Raw genomic sequence first — 18188 nt, 5'->3', positions numbered from 1 at the left:
GGGGGAGCCTGTGTTCTTTACTACCCTGAGGTAGAAACACTGGCCTGCGGCAGGAGCTGACATCAGTGTAATAGGTGGGCAGCAAGTCAGTTCCTGTTCCTAGGAGTTCATACCAGATGAAGGCCTTGTGTTCTTACAGGGATAACAGGGAAGGATAGAGCAGGAGGCAAAGAAACTGCTTTAGGATGTCAGGGGTAGTGCTGCTCTCTCGTTCCCATATCTCCATCCCACTGCCTTTCTCCTCATTTAGCTTATGTTCTAAATCCTTTTTTAGAGTCCCAGTAACCCTAGTTGTTGCCTCTCTTCTCATCCCTGACTTCTTTCCTTTCAGAACCCTCCACGTTTGAGTTTACATTTTTGGAAGGCCAGGTATCAGCCGGTTAGTAGATCGAATTCTGTTAACGGCTAAACTAGGGGAGGGCTACCTACACCTGTAGGTTCATCCCAAAATCTGAAGGTACACAGAGTTCTGACTCAACTCTGGAAAGCCAGAGAAGCCTGTGGACATATTCTAAAACCAAGGACTCCAAAAATAATTCTGAAAAGCCAGGAATCAAGGGTTAGGGGAAGTTTAGAGTAAGGGGGCAGCAGGCCTGGAAATTGCCAAGAACCAGCATTATTGTTTAATAGCAGCAGAGTAATTATGGGGGGGAGTGCCAAGGGGAGAGGGTTGGATGTATTTAAAGATCAGGAAACAGGCAAAGTTTTTTTTGCCCATCAGGCTGGGGAGGACGTAAGAGGGAGATATGTATTCCTGACATCTCAGGTTAAGACCTAGTATACATTTCTCTCTAGAAGAATAATACATATTAGATTAGTTAGATTTTTAAGGTAGCGTGGTAAGGTAGTTACCTTGTATTGGACTTGAAATGTAGATTCTAACTAACATGAGAAAAATCATCTTGGTAGAAAACAATGGGTCTTCAAATTATGTTCCATTGATAAACAGGGAACCACCTGTAAATTAGAATTAAAGAAAAGTTAGCCAAACTTTGGTCTCTTATCGTGACTTATAGATATTCATTAAGAAGATAATGTACTCTTAATTTTAAAAAAGTTAAAAAATAATGGCAACACTTTTGAAGAGTAGTGATCTTACTTAATAGAATGTTTCTCAATTTGGTTAATCTGATGTTTTCTCATAATTGGAATGAAGTCATGCATTTTGGGCAAGAAAACTACAAAATGATGTTTTCAGTGTATTTTATCAAGGTTCATAATGTTGATATTTGTTATTACTAGTAATGTTTACAGTCATCCTTCAGTGTCCACAGGAGATTGGTTCCAGGATATCCCCTGGATACCAAAATCTGCAGATGCTCAAGTCCCTTGTATCAAATGGCATAGCATTTGCATATACCCTATGCACATCCTCCCGTACGTTTTAAATAATCTCTAGATTACTTATAATAGTTAATACAATGTAAATACTATGTAAATAGTTGTCGGATTTTTGTGTTTTGTTTATTTTTTTCCTGACTATTTTTGATCTGCAGTTGGTTGAACCTGTGGATACAGAACCTGCAGATATGGAAGGCCAACAGTATTTGTTCATTTGGTTAGGTTTGCCAGGAAGAAATATTACAGATTGGAGAAGACTATTGAGAAATAACTAAATGCGATGTGGATCCTGGATAGGATCCTAGAAAAAGGGCATTAGTGGCAAAATTGGTGAAATTCAAATATGGTCTGAAGTTTAGTGTATGGTATTGTACCAATGTTCATTTCCTGTTCTTGATAATTGTACTATGGTTATACATGTTACCATTAGGAGAAGAGGAGTGAGGGAGAAAAGGATACTCTTTGTACTATTTCATAATTTTCTGTAAGTCTAAAAATTGACTCAAAATAAAAAGTTAAAAAATGGTATCTAGTACTTACATAGTGCTTATTACCATGTGCCAGATGTACTCTGCATCTATTAACTCTTTGATTCCTCTCAACAATCCTGTGAAGGGAGCTGTTATTATCCGCATTTGACGTGTGAGGAACCTGGATATAAAGAGGTAAGAAACATGTCCAGTGTTATATGGCTATTAAGTGGTCACATAGTTGGAGAACAGCTGGGTTGAGATTTGAACTGAGACATTTTGGATCCAGAAATCCATTATAGCATACTGGCTTTCAGTGTGCTATATATGCACATGATTTAAAAGTAATTCAGACATATCAAAGATACATCTACCCTTCCCCTGAGGCAATCTCTGTTACTAGTTTTTGAGTTCTTAAAAAATCCTTCAAAGAAGAATTTGCTCTTGAATATTGATAGCAGCCCACTTTGGATTTTATCCATAACATTCAGAGCTATACTGTGGCAATGTTTTGTTTTCTCTTGAGAATCTTCTCATGGCAAGCTGACTGTTGCAGACAGCAGCTGTGTTGGAAACCAGGGAACCCTATTGGAGTTGTCAGAATGAAAGGCCTCCTGAGTAACGTGCTAATTGCTTGTAACTGTTAGATGCAATCTATACAATAAGATTAAGTAGAATCAAACTTCATTTGGAATTTAGCCATCTTCTGCTGTCACTTTCAAGAGTGCTTCAATTAGTATAAATGCCTTTTTCATCGTAGTATTGAGATTAACTATTTACTTTTTCAAAAATCAATAATTTGTTAGCCGTGGTAACAATGGCTGTTTGTAGTCTTTAAAATTGAAGAAAGATTATGATGTGAATTACTGTAGGTTGGATCTTTGGAGCCTGAGTGAATTGCTTGAGTCTGGTCTAATTAGTCCACTTAAGGTAGAGACTGAGCTTCCTTAAACTGCCAGAGGTAGAAGGTTCCTCAAGGTATGTGTTGTTCTGAAGGAATACTCTGTCTTTGAGTTAAATAGAAAGTTGATAAAATGCATATATTAACACTTGACTCCAAAAGCTTCATAATTCTAGGAATCAGTCACTGCCGATTCATATGTTTAGATATATTCATCTCTTTTTTCTGTTTTCTTGGGCACCCCCCCCCCATTTATTATTTAAAAGGTGAGAAAAGTATTGGGAGTTTCCAATCTATACACAAACACAACACAGCAAGGTAAAGGCAATTTATGTTTGTTTTTCTTTCCATTGTTAAGGTATTTTTTTCCTATGTATTGAATTAACATTTGTAAAAAGCAGCAATTGTGATTTCTTTTTTGTTGCCTTTCGATTTGTGGTACAGAGGAAGAATCTAATAGCAGATACTTGCTTTGGAAGGTCCAAAGGTCAAAGTTCTCGTAGTTTTCTTACTATCTTTCCTTTCCTTTCTCTCTTTTTTTCTCTCTTTCTCTAATTTTTATTCACATCTCCAATCTTTTTCTCTCTGTTTCTCCATCCTTACTTTTTAATTAATTATAATAATCTGGAGTTGAATTTTTTAAAGTATCTGTAAAATTTATTTTTTTTTTATTTTTTATTTTTTTTAAAGATGACCGGTAAGGGGATCTCAACCCTTGGCTTGGTGTTGTCAGCACCACGCTCAGCCAGTGAGCAAACCGGCCATCCCTATATAGGATCCGAACCCGTGGCCTTGGTGTTATCAGCACCGCACTCTACCGAGTGAGCCACAGGCCGGCCCTGTAAAATTTATTTTTAAGAGGTTATTTCTTGGTCTTAAATTTAAAAGGTTGTGAGTTAAACGTTTCTTGTGTCTCTAACTAAAAATTGTAATTAAGTGGCTTTTTCCTTACATACATTCTCGATTAGTCTTTCCCCTTGTAGGTACCTCAAAGGAAAATGAAATGTCCTCAGTACTCTCATTACATATTCAGTCAGTCCCAAATCGTATGGTCAACTAAATGAAAGTACCAAGTGACTTTGACAGTTTAGAGAAATGAATTAGTAAAGTTTAGTAGCATTAGGAGAAGGGAAGTTTACTTAAGAGCAAAAACAAGCAAACTTTGGAAATATAAGTTGGAAAACTACCAACTTTGTACATATCTGACAAAGAGAGATGAGGGATACAGAATAAACCATTAGCCAAATATGAATTAGATATGTAACACTAACATAAAATTAGCAAAGGGGGTGTGGGTGAGTTCATATACAAGAAATCTGAGAGACAGCGGTTAGGGAATCAGAATCTTCTTTCTTATAGACATTAAAATAGTGACAGTGATTGAACCAGAATCTATCCTAGGGCAAGGAAAAGTGGATTGGGACAGCTGTGATCTCAGGAATACCTGATATTTGCAATGGGGGAAAACTCAGAATCTCATACAGTGCTTCTGGATTGGAAAAGGAAGTCTCTTTGGTTAGTGGATCAATCTGCTGATGTTGAGATATATGTAAAGGATATATAATAATCATTTATGCTAAGTACTGCATAAGGATTTAACCATGGAGGATCTTGAGTTATAGAGTCAAGTATCTATTTCCAATATTTATTAGCGGTGTCATACATCCTACCGAAGTCTTTCATTGATACATGAAAGGTCTTTATTCATTCTAATCTTCTAACAGTTTAGGAAGGAAGCCACTTAAATCCAAATTTTGATTAAACTTCTACCCTCAGAGACTGGTGTAGACAAGGTGAAACACTTAGAATGTCCATCATGTAAAAAAAGAAACAACAGCTGTGCTGAGGTAATGCATCAGTCTGAAAGGTGATGTTATTTACTGGGAGCATAGAGTCAGGAGCAGGGGTTAGAACAGACACCACAGAGATATTTCCAGCTATATATATTCTTGTAGCTAACTAGGATATTCTCTGAATCTTAATTCCATAATTTGGGAAGTAAGGGGCCACTGGATCATGGATTAGAACATGGTTTCTAAGGTCCCTTTAAATTCTAATACTCTGTACCTTGCTACCTATAAACAGCATTTGGCATTATTGAACCCCTTCTTTTTGAAATTCTCTTCCTTTAATTCCCATGATACTATAGTCAAGGTTTTGCTCCTGCTTCTCTGGTTGTTCCTTCTCTGCAGGCCCATCTTCCCCTTCCTGTTTATTAAATGTTATATATACCTAATGTTATACAGCCCAAAGAAGTCTTTTTATCAGTTTCTATCCTGTATCCTCTATCTTCTATCACTAGCTATATACTAGGCAGTGTAGTCAGTGATCATGCTGTAGTAATTATATACATGTCAGTGGTTCCCAAATTATATTTCTTTTTTGTTTTTTGGTTTGTGTGTTTATTTGGCTGGCTGGTACAGGGATTGAACCCTGGACCATGATGTTATCAGCACTATGCTGTAACTAAATTAGCTAACTGGCAGCTCAAATTATATTTCTAATACAGACTTCTTTAAGCTCTAGATCTGTATATACAACTGCCTAGTCAACATATCCATCTGGGTATTTAACAGTCCCCTCAAACTCAACATATCTAAAACCCAAGTCCTAAAATCTTTCTCTCTTCACTATACCTCATGTGAGTGTAGGACACTATCAGCCACCAATTGCAACCAGCTGTACAAGCCAGAAATATGAAGTTTGCAATAGTCTCTTAACTGATTAATACCCTGCATCCATTTTGGCTTCCCCTTTGTCTAGCCTCCACAGTGGAGCCAGGTGACCTTTTTTTTTTTTTTTAAAGTCATATCTAATCTTGTGTTTCTTTTGTACTCTTAAAATATTTCAGAAGCCTTTAGGATTCGAATGAAATTCATTATCATGGCCTTACCTGCCTCCCTCCCCAGATTTACCTTACACCACTATGCCCCTTGTTATCTGGTTACCAACCATTCTAACCTTCTTTTGGTTCTTCAAATGCACAATAGTCCCTCTCACACATCCCACAGGGCCTTTGCCTTGTTCTTTCCTATGCCCAGAACATTCCCCATCACATTCCTCACTGCATAGACTACTCATCCTTCTGCTGTGAGGTCAATGGTAACCTTATTTTACAGTAGTCTTCCTTGATCTCCACTAACCTAGATCGTGTACCTTTATTAGATCTCATAGAAGTATGTTCTTTTCTCAGCCCTTTATGTCAGTTTATTATTATATACTCATTTATTATAATTCATTTATGATTATTTCAGTAGTATCTGCCTCCACCCTTAGACTATAAGTGTTATAAGGGCAAGGACAGTTTCTAGGTCTTGCTCGCTATTGTATCATCAGATTCTAGTATAGTGGCTATCGAAATGGTAGGTAGTTAAAGATAATTTGTACAAAGAATGATTTAAATAGCTGTGCAGTGCAACTTTGTTTTGAATTTTTATCAACATCAGGGCAGAACATAAAAGCAAAGCAGTAGAATCCGTAATTTTCAACTTCTTTCTGTGAGCTCTTTCCATTTAGGGTATTATTAACTTGTTCAAGCCATTCCTAGCTTTGGATTTATAAAAACAAGACAAAAACAAAACAAAAAACTTCATCTCCATATTCTCACCTCGTTTTTGTCTGATTTGTTTCCTTTCCATTACAGCTACCGAAAAAGTAAAGAGAGAGAACAGTATTTGAGAACATGGGCTCAAGCTAAAAGATCTGTATTCAAGTTTTAGTTCTGCTTGTTAATAGCTGTGTGACCTTATTTTAACTTTTCAAATGATTAAGTGAAAGAAACAACAGTTCTTTGTAAGATTGCTTTGAGGATCAAATGACATAATGAATGTGAAGTGCTTAGCACTGTGCTTAGCTTAGTAAATGTTAGCAGTGATCATTATTATCATTGTCATCATCATTGTTATAGACTGAATTGTGGTCCCCAAAATTCATGGTTTGAAGCCTAGGGCCTTTAAAGAGTTAACTAATGTTAAATGAGGTCATAAAATTAGGGCCCTAATCCAATAGGACTGGTGTCCTTATAAGAAATGACACCAGGAGTGTGTGCACATAGAGAAAAAGGCCATGTGTGGACCCAGAGAAAAGTAGCTGTCTGCAAGGAAAGAGGCCTCAGAAGAAAGAAATTTGCCAGCAGCTTGATTTTGAGCATCAGCCTCTAGAATTGTGAGAAAATATGTTTCTACTGTTTAAGCCACACAGTTTATAGCATTTTTTATTACAACACCAGCCAACTAATAGTCACTGTCGTTGTCATCATCATAATCACCATCACCCTTTTAGTAATCTCTCTTCATAGTCTTCATTTTCTCCTACTTTCTCCTCAATCTGTTGATGTAAGATGTTTTTCCTATTGTGGAACTCTCGTAAGTTACTGATTGGTCTTATATAACCAAGCCCAAAGGACCCTTGTTTAAATTCTCTGTGGCCCTTGACAGCCAATGCTTTTCTCTGTCATGAAAGTCTCTCTTCTTAAAGCTTATGCTTAGTTTCGTTCTTGAAGTCTTGTCTACATCTGCACCTAAATGCCAGCTTTCTCCAGGGCATTATCCTCTGTACTCAAGCCCACAGACCTATTGGCTAATATGGTAGGCAGAATAATCACCCCCACAATGTAGTTAGGGGACCTGGTGTAATCACATGGCCACTTAAAAGTGGAAGAGGAGGATGGAACAGTGATTATGGAGATGCAGTGGTAGAAGAGGCAGGAGGGATTCGAGTGTGAGAGAGACTCCACTTGCTGTTGTTGGCTCTGAAGGATGGAGGAAGGGGACCACAAACAGGAATGTGGGTGACCTCTAGAATCTGTGAGTACCCTCAGTTGACAGCCAACAAGGAAACAGGGATCTCAATCTTATATCTTCAAGGAACTGAATTCTGCCAACAACCTGAATGAATGAAGAAACAGATCCTCTTTCAGAGCCTCTTGAAAATAACTTAGCCCTGCCAACAACTTGATTTTAGTTTTTTAGTTTTGGGAGATGTATGTTGGACTTCGACCTAGGAACTCTAAGATAATAAATTTGTATTGTTTTAGGCCACTTAGTCTGTGATAATTTGTCACAGCAACAATAGGAAATGAATGCAGCTAATGACTCTCAGATTTGAATTTCTATCTCAGATCTTTCTCTGAACCACAAATTAAACTGCCTACTGTATATCTTCTCTATGATATCGTGCAGGGACCTCAAACTCATTATGTTGAAACAAAACTAGTTTTCCTAAAACCTATTCAAGTTTCTTACCTTGATTGATGTTGCTCCTATCTATTCAGATACCCTAACCAGAAATCTGGGAATCAGTTTAAATTCCTTCCTTTCTCTTACACTATTACTCTACACATCCCTACTGTATATAATTGTTACCAAATTTTTTAAATTCTAGGACCATTACCACTGAATTGGGTCAGGCTCCCGCCACTTCTCACTTGGAGTTGTCAGATCCTCTTGCAACATGTTTCCTTGCCTCTAGTCAAAACTTCTTGCTAATTCATCCTCTGTTCTATCAAAATGACCTTTGAAGTAGAATCATGTTTCTCCCCTACTTTATGGTTTTCTATTGCCATTTCAGTAAAGTTCCAACTTTTAAACGTTACACACAAGGCTGTGGCCCTGCTTTCTTCCCCAGTCTCAAATCTCTCTGCTCCTGAAAACATATCATGCTGTACAGGTATATTGAATGACTTGCATTTTCTTTTTTTTTTTTTTAATTTAAAGTCAATCGGTAAGGAACAAATTTAGCACACAAAGATTAACATTGTTAATGCACAAAGAACTCTTAAAAATGAATTAGAAAAATCTTAGAAATTTGGTGAAGTACATGAGCAGGTAAGTCACACACCCCAAAGAAACACACGTGGCTAACAAATGCATTCTAAGGTGTTCTTGCAGGCAGGGGCGGCAGCCCGCAGCCCCTTCCTCAGGACCCCAGGCGTGCTCTGTTACTTGCCTTTGCATTTTCTTGAGTATGTGCTATCCGTTTATGCCTTCAGTGCCTTGTACATACTTTTAAATCTGCCTGGAATGCCCTCTCTTCTTTCTTTTTCTGACTAACTTCTACCTCTTCTTCAGTCTTCAGCTGAATTGTAACTTCTTTTCAGCACATGTACCTCATCCCAGGCTGACGTAGTTGTCCTCCTTTGTGGGCACATAGCACCCCACATATACAAGAGTACTTCAAAAAGTTTTTGTAAAAATAGAATTAAAAGATAAATGAATATTTCCATGAACTTTTTGAAGGTTCCTTGTATTTCTGACTGGGCACTTACCTCACAGTATTATAATTTTTGTTTATGTGATATTCTCTCCCCATGAATTGTAAGTTTTTTGAGGATGGGGGCTCATAAAAAATTTTTGTGTCGGGCCGGCCTGGTGGCGCACTGGATAGTGCGCCGCTTGGGAAGCGCAGCGGCGCTCCCGCCCGAGGGTTCGGATCCCACATGCAGACCGGTTCCCGCTCACTGGCTGAGCGAGGCGCGGGGTCGACACCAAGGGTTGCGATCCCGTTGCCGGTCCCCGGTCCGGTGCGGGGGCGACACTGAGGGTTGCGATCCGTTGCCGGACACGGAAAAAAGACAAACGACAAAAAAAAAAAAAAAACTTTTGTGTCTCAAGCACCTATTATAGTATGTCACACTTAGGGGCTCAGTAAGTGTTGTTTTAAAGAGTGAATGAGAAGAATGCCAAGCCCTAAGGATGATGAGCCAATAGAACTAGGTTTCCATGTGAATTTTTAGAGTCTCTTTCTCTAGATTTTCTAAGGACAATTTTAGACAGCAATGTTTCTGGGATCTATTAAAGGTATCCTTTTGTCAGTTTTATGTAAAAGCTAGCAAGAGAGCATTTGATTTGGGCATTTGGGGTGGGAGTAGACAGGAGCTCACTGCAGAGTTGCTTCAGAAGAGAAAGCCATTGTGGGTGATGAGACACATGTAAGAAAGCTACCAGATCTGCTCACGTCCTCATCTACCATTCTCACCTATAAAAGGGATCACCCCTTTTAGTTTTGCCTCTCCTTTTATAAAAGCTAAGATTTCCTGTTCCAGAAGGGAGTAAGCTTATACTAAAAAGCATTAACTTATCTTCAGTTTTCTTTTAAGTTTGACTGATGTTCCAACAATACTTACTTCATGGGGGTTTCCAGCTTTGGGATAAGAGTTAAATAATGAAACTCTTTATTACATTAGCCATGCACAGAACAGAGTTTTGCTATACATGTTTTATTAAAATGGTCACCTATTTAATAGTGCCCGTTCTGTGCATTTAAGAAGGAAATGTACAGGGCAAAAAGTAAAAATTTTTCTTCCTTTTTTCCCTTCTTAGAAAGGCATAACTTCCACCTGGCCTTTCCAATCAGTAAACCATATCCAGTTCACCTTTGTTTTGTGTCCTCAGTCAACAAACTCCTATTTTAGTCATTTTGGACAGCGAATAGCTAATAAATTTATGACAATAGATAATTTTCCATTCCACTTAAAAATGTTTTCCATCTTATATCTGTGTTAATTAATCAACTCTATACTGCATGAAGAAAAATGTAAACGAAAGTACTTCAGGAGAAGCAATGGAAGGAGATAGTGGACTAGGGCGTATGGAGAATAAATGAAGGAATAATGGACTCAATCTGGCATGACACTACAGGAGTCTGCGTCTATGGGCCTGGCATCATGGGAATTGAGTTAGCCTCCTTTTTGAAGGTTGTCCAGTCCTGCTCACTGCCAAGACTTTAATGAGGCTTACTTAACTATAACTCCTTTCTTACCATCGTTCTACCTTGTGGCATGTTACAGTACATTGGCATGTACTGTATGGAGCCAACTCGTTTCCTAGAAATTTCTGATAACAGAGGTAGTAGTTTCAGGTGTCAGTTCTACCTTCAACCTTGTGATTTTAGTCATTGTCGTTATTATTACAGAAATATTTAAAAGATATAAGAGCACTTGCGTGACATGGACCCTTTACTTCTCTGACCTCATCTTCCACACTTTATTCAACTGGCTCCAGCCATACTCACCTCTGACCCCTCATGGTTTTCCTCAGACATAGCAGGCAGGCTCCCTGTTCTAGCTCAGCATTGTCAAAAGAAATATAATGTAAGCCACATATGTAATTTTAAATTTTCTAGCAGCTTAAAAAGACAAAAGGATTTAAAAAGACAAAAAGAAGCAAGTGAAATTAATAATATATTTTATTTAACCCAAATATCTACCAAATGAAATGTTTTGCTTTTTTTTTTTTTTTTTTTTTTTGAGTTTGTGTTTCAAATCCTGTTCAGTATTTTACATTGACAGCAGCACTTCTCATTTGGATACTAAATTTCTATCAGAAATACTTAATCTATATTTAAATTTTATTTAATTTAAAAGTTGAAAAGTAGATTCTCATACCTGAGTTGTTCCAAAAATTTTCCAATAAATCAATTATCAGTTTTTAAATTAAATACAATTCAGAATTTGTTTTTTTATTCACCAAGTCATGTTTCAAGTGCCCAGTATTTTTTTTTTTTTTTTTTTTTTTTTTTTTGAGTTTGTGTTTCAAATCCTGTTCAGTATTTTACATTGACAGCAGCACTTCTCATTTGGATACTAAATTTCTATCAGAAATACTTAATCTATATTTAAATTTTATTTAATTTAAAAGTTGAAAAGTAGATTCTCATACCTGAGTTGTTCCAAAAATTTTCCAATAAATCAATTATCAGTTTTTAAATTAAATACAATTCAGAATTTGTTTTTTTATTCACCAAGTCATGTTTCAAGTGCCCAGTAACCACAGGTGGCTAGTGGCTACTGGACAATGTAATTCTGGCTATTCTCTCGGGTAAGAAATGCTTTCCTACAGATAACCATTTGTCTAACTCCTTTACCTTCTTCAAGTTTTTGCTGAAATCTCACACTCTCAGGGAGGCCTACCTTGACTACTCTATTTAATAGTACAGTGTGCCCAACTCCCCACATTCCACATTTCTAATTCTCCATTTCATTTCTTTCACTGCATAATTGCTTACTTATCATTTTCATTGTTTATTGCCTTCCTCCCTTTCCTCCACCACTTACTAGATTTAAGCTTCCCGAAGGCAGGGATCTTTGCTTTGCTCCTTGATATATCCCAACACCTAGAATAGTCTTTGCCCTGTAGGGGGTGCTCAATAAACATTTGTAGATTAAACATTGCATGAATGAATTATTATAAAATCTTGTTGCAATTATAAATAAGTGTATACTAGATCTAAGACATAATTCAGAAAGAATTTAAACCATCATTGGCCAAATCTCTCTTAAATGCATCTCTAATGCATTCTCTGTACCTTATATTGTTTTAAGCTGGGAGTAATCAGTAAAGAAATGAGGAGTAAAAAAGAGGTTTATAATCTAGTTAAGAAGACAAGGTTCACAAAAAAAGAAGAAAAATACTTAGTTCTGTTGTGAAAACTAGAAAATCGATTTACAATATGGTATCTCTGATTATGCTGCATATATTCCTTTGAATGAGAATTTCCCACGAGGTGTTTAAGTAGTTATATGTGAATGTATCATTAACTATTTGACAGAGACTTTTGGAACATAACAAACGGGAAAACTAAAAGTATAAAACATGCACTTGAAAATTAGTTTAAAACAATGACAGTGAAAGAATAATTTCAGTCCTAAAAATTGAGTTTACACAGATCTTTTAGAGATTCATCTGTTTTACAAACTCTGAGGAAAAATTATTTTGAACCTAGAAGTATGTGCCAGGCAAAGCATTAATCAGATCCACACTTCAAAAATGAAAACACTAAAAATGTTTATCTTCCATGCATTTTTTTCTGTGGAAATTATTTTAGGATGTAATTCCATAAAACTAAGATGCTTGTAAATATGAAAAAAAGAAGCTATAGAATACAAGAAATGGAAAAAGTACCCAGGGATACAATTAAAAAATTTTCTAGTCTGGTAGTTGTGAGCCTGGAAAGCAGTTGGTCCAGATTAAAACTGGGCTTCAAGAACAAGCACGAAATAGATTCTAGGCAATAGAACTGGAAATGGAAATACATTAGGGATATGATAAGGAAACAAATATTACCTCTCTCAGCAACCACCATCATCACCACCACCAAAAAAGACACTAAGAAATTCAAGGAAAAATAAAAGATTGTAGTAATCCAAATATGAAACAGACTAAAATGGAGCATGATTTTAAGTGATTTGTGGAGTATAAGAAAAGATTATTCGTTTGATTTTGACATAAGAATGCTTTGCTTTGAGTGTGATAGTGATCATGACATTAGAACAGCAGAGATGGAAATAAAACCCTAGCTTGCTTCTTGTTTTATTCTAAAGAGTATTTACATGGTTGCAATATTGTAAACTATATTTTTGGTTTTTAATTTTAGAAGGGACCTGTATTCAAAGCATGGAAGATTATATTATGGCTACAGAACAGAAAGCAAATGTTATTAAATTTTGACAGTGTAAAGTAAAGATAAAAGAACTAGTGACAGAAGTTGGGATGTGGAAAGCAGAAAGGAGATGAAATGAAGTGTTACATTGCCAATGTCCTTCTATTACAAAATGGGTACCAAAAAGAGAATGTTGAAAGTGGATGCTTTTAAATATACTTAAAATACTGTTGTAATTATCAATGGTGGGAGGAAGATGGAACTTGGATTAGCATAGTGAGTAAAATCTTTTTTTTTTTTTTTCCTTTTTGTCTTTTTTACTGACCGGCAACGGGATCGCAACCCTCGGTGTTGCGCCCGCACCATGCTCAGCCAGTGAGCGGGAACCGGTCTCCACATGGGATCCAAACCCTCTGCGGGAGCGCCGCCACGCTCCCAAGCGGCGCACTCTCCAGTGCGCCACCGGGCCGGCCCGAGTAAAATCTTTATAACAGTAAGAAGTCAGTAGATTTGTTCTCAGGGTGATAGACTAGCAGTATAGGAGTAGTATAAGCAAATACCAGTAGTATAGGCTAAATAATTGAAAATGATTCTTTCTTGAGACAAATGGAGCAAGAAACTGTTTATCATTATAAGCACTCTGAAATATTTGATATTTAAGCTCTATGTAAGTATTACTTACATAAAATTTATTAATTTAAAAAGTTAGCTTTTTATCTTTATCAAGTCTTAGATTATAGAAACTTTGAAACTGAGGTATTCAGAAGAAAGGATAGTTACAAGCCAATATCCTTTGAAACCAAAATGAATTGTATATTTGTAAGAGAGAGAATTTGCTTCTTATCAAGAAACACTTTTCTGTTCTTTCCTAGCAATATCATGATTCCCAGACTTCCTTATCTTAAATTCATTACCATCACCAGACATACCTTGAGGCCAAGAATTCTGTCTTAAAATTTTTAGTATCCCTCACCTGATCTAACACATAGCACAATATCTGTGAGTTGCTTGTTTGTGTAAACCTTGTGTGCACTTAAGGTTCAGGTTACCCTATTCCGAGGCAGAGTGAGGTATAGAGGTGTCATGTTCACTTGGATTTAGTTTCCATTCAGCACCTAGGAAAATACTCATTGGATAATTCAGTGCTTTCTACTTCCCAGTGCTCCTATCATAGTGGCGAAGAAAATAAAGTTAATTTATAAATATTAGAGCATCGAGCAGTATGATCTGGTATATAGTAGACAACTCAGATTTTTTTGAATAAGAATTCAAGTGAATGACTACATCTGTGGAATCACATGTATCCAGAGAATCCCACAAAAGTCTAATCTCTGGAGTTGCCTATATAATCAGTCTCTTGAGAATGGGCCCTTGGTTGGAGAAGTTTGATGTTCTTGACTTTTGTGTACTTTGCTCTTGGATCTCCTTTTTCTGGGGAGACACTCAAGTGTCTTCTCCTATATTATTGATACCTTTTCTTACTCTTCTGAAGTACTTCATGAGCACCAGGAACCTCTCATTTTTCTAATGTTATATTTCAGTTCTTGATTTTCTACCTTAATGAGGGTCATTGTTATTTTCAGTCAAAAGTTCCATTCACAGTTTGTGGTCTCCCAGAATCTGGTTTGCAAGTTTTGGGAGTCTCCTTCTGAAAGGATAGAATACAAGAGGGAGTTGCCGTATGCACTTCTTTCTCCCCCCCCCCGCCCCCAGAGGTGGTTTATTATCCAGATCAATGATCAGTATATGAGAAACCAACTCCTTAACCATTATTATGGCTTATACATATTTGACTGAGTGATGCCTGCCTAGAACATTTTGGGTACTCAAAATGATCCTCTAAATAGTTCTGGGTTTTTAAAAATTCTCCTAGAGTAGTCTCAGTTACTTTATTTCTGTGGTAAATGTTGTGGGTTGGACTCTGAAGCTTTACCCCACAGAAAAGAGAATAGCTGACTTCATGGTCTTGGCCTAGATTTCTTGGCAACCAACTAGATTATCCGATTTAAGTAATAAAACGAAGGCTGACTGTACGATGTAATGAAGTAAAAAATTTCTGGGATGAAATTTAGAGCTGCAAAAGAGACTTGTAAGAAGACCATAACAGATTAGCTAAGAACAGTCACAATTTACTTGGTTTTAATTTCCATCCAGTACCTAGGAAAATATTCACTGGATAATTTAGTGCCTCCCACTTGCAAGTGCTCCTATCACAATGTGATAAAAATAAAGCTAATTTACAAATATTAGAGCCTTAACATTGAACTCTGTGATTCGGCACATCATGTTGTATGTGAACTTGTTATCATGTGTGTGCGCACGTGTGTGCGTGTGTATGTATACAAGGTCCAGTAGTACAAATTTGCTGAGTCCTAGGGGCATATGGTTTCAAGCTATAGTTCATCTAAGTGTTCAGTGAGGCCAAAATTATAAGTCCAGGTGACCAGAAACAAGATATTACTGCCACAGTGATCTCAGTGGAAAGTCCCTATGAATAAAGCTCCTTCCCCAAGGATAGTGGACACATTAGATCTAATTGTGAAAGCTAAATTGTTGCTCTTAGTGACTAAGGATGCTGATGCTGTTCCTGCTAATGTTGATACAGTAAGTCTTAAGCCTAGTAAGGCTATTGTATTAGTCTATTTCCATTGCTTATAACAAAATACTTGATACTGGGTGATTTATAAAGAAAAATGACATTTATTGCTTACAGTTTTGGAGGCTAGGAAGTCCAAAGTCCAGGGAACACATCCAGTGAGGGTGTTGATGTTGGCAACAGTGACCTAGGGTTCTCACATTGCCAGATAGCAGAAGCAAAGAGAAAAAGGCAGACTCTCCTCTTCTTTTAAAGCCCTCAGAACCATGCCCCTGACCACCATTTTAATCCATTCACTGTGGCATGGTTCTACAGTCCAATCACCTCTTCAAGGCTTCACCTTTCAATTACCATAATAGGATTTCCCACCGTCTTAACAGTCACAGTGGGGACCAAGTTTCTAATACATGAAACTTAGGGGATAAAGTTCAAGCTTCAGGGAATTTGGGGGGGACATAATTCAATCCACTGCTGCTACTGACTTCCATTTTGCTGTTTCTCCATCCCTCCCTTTCCCTATTTCACAAACATTTATGGAGTACTCATCACGTGAAAGACTTATGCTAAGCATTATAGGAGATATAAAGATATGTTGACATATATCGTAGAGGACATATGACTAATTTCTGAAGGAGTTTCTTTTAAAATACCATACCTTCCACACTGCGATATAACCCCCTTGCAACACACACATACATACACACTTTGAAATCATTGCATAGAGACCCATTGTCCTTGATGTGTGTGTCTCACTGGAGTAGGGGGAAAAAAAGTTGAGAATGAAAGCCTAGAGGCTTGAAATCTACCAGTAGAGACATGTCCACAAATACCATAATATGTTACATTGTAATATATACACATATTAATTAATACATATGTTAATATATTGTATTATAAATATCAATATATTAAATATAAAATAATATATTATAACCATTATATTATGTACTGAATGTTTTAGAGATAATCTACATTATTTTGAAAATACTAAATAGATATGTTTTTCATTTCCTCTATAAATTCTGTCCTGTCTGTACTCCAATCACCTTTAAGATTAAGTCATTAGTAGTATAAAGGAAGGAAAAGGTAAATAATGCCACAATAAGGAGGTTTATGGGATAGAAGAGGTGAAAATAGCATATAGAAAGTACCTCCAAGAGGAATTAGTACTAGAAGATTTGATTCTAGAACAGAGAGAAAGGGAAAAGGGGAAAAGATCAGACTTCTGTGTCCTAGCTCCTCTGGACTGAAAACCCTACAAAGGGTTGATGTAGGAGTTTAGAAACACCCTGATAAGTTTTAGGGAATCCTTGAGCAGTAGATATTTTTTTCCTTGTCAATCATCTGGCAAACTGGAGAATTTTCTAGGTTTCTTAGAAGAGCACCATGTTTAATAAGTTGGAAATAGCAAAGTAGCAGAATGGGTTGGAAGAGTACGTTTCCTCTCCAGTTTTCTACAAAATCAAAGTTGTGATAGAATTCCTAGGTTTCCCTTTGGGCTTAGGGAAAGTAACTGGGGCACAAACTAGTTTATGATCTTCTGTAAGGAGATGCCCAACAAGGACAAGGATCTCATCTCAAGTTTGTGGGAGGACCACCTAACTGGGTGAAAGGACATAGAAATTATTCCTCTTTAGAATACCCAGTGCCAGGAGGCAATGATGCAGGGATTTACTAACTGGGCACCCAAAATCTGTGGGAAATATTGTTATTGAGCCAGCAATTAAATGTCACCATTGCTGGAGACTGGAGTAACTGCTAGAGCCAGCAGAGAACACACTACAGTTTTCCCCAATGTCAGAGTTCTACAGTATAGATACGGAACCATGTGCAGAAAGGAAAGTATATTTCTCTGTGTTGGAAATCAACAACTTAGTTCACAACTTCCATGTCCACTAATGGTAGAAACATTAATCTTGCCAGTTAAAATTTCTGAGTTGAAACAGTCTTCTTTGAGTAAATATTCAATTAAATTCAGAGTTCTCTCCACTTATATTCTCCTTCCTAAAAACAATCTAAGTCCTCCCACTGGAGGAGAGGTACTTTGTTCTGTTACTGACCTCCAGTGGTCACTGGCCTTCACTGAGGTCTCTGATCCTGCTTGGTTTTGGGATGATAGTAATTTGCATTCACTACTGTAATGTCCTGCTTTGGCCTTCAATCTCTGCATCTATTGAGATAATCATATAGTTTTTGTCCTTGATATTGTTGATGTGGTATATAACATTTATTGACTTGCATATGTTGAACTATCCTTGCATCCCTAGGTTGAATTCTACTTGATCAAGGTGTATAATTTTTTTGATGTGCTGTTGTATTCTGTTTGCTAATGTTTGTTGAGGATTTTTCCATCTACATTTATCAAGGATATTGGCCTGTGGTTTTCTTTTTTTGTTGTATCTTTGTCTAATTTTGATATCAGAGGGATGCTGTTCTCATATAATGAGTTTGGGAGAATGGCCTCTGTTTCGATATTTTGGAATACTTTGAAAGGATTGGTATG

At 36.9% G+C, this 18188-nt stretch overlaps 1 protein-coding gene across 1 annotated transcript in view; it reads left to right on the top strand.

Moving 5' to 3' along the window:
• ART3 (ADP-ribosyltransferase 3) overlaps positions 1-18188 on the top strand; it is a 63379-nt gene that overhangs the window by 2325 nt on the left and 42866 nt on the right. The window contains exon 2 of the mRNA XM_008567313.1: positions 1957-2006. The gene's annotated coding sequence lies outside the window, so the exon portion shown is untranslated. The remainder of the gene's footprint in view (positions 1-1956; positions 2007-18188) is intronic.

This window comes from Galeopterus variegatus, unplaced genomic scaffold (assembly GCF_000696425.1).
Source record: "Galeopterus variegatus unplaced genomic scaffold, G_variegatus-3.0.2 Scaffold309, whole genome shotgun sequence".
NCBI lineage: Eukaryota > Metazoa > Chordata > Mammalia > Dermoptera > Cynocephalidae > Galeopterus > Galeopterus variegatus.
The sequence above is the reverse complement of the archived record's forward strand: the minus strand, read 5'-3'. Positions and strand labels throughout refer to the sequence as shown.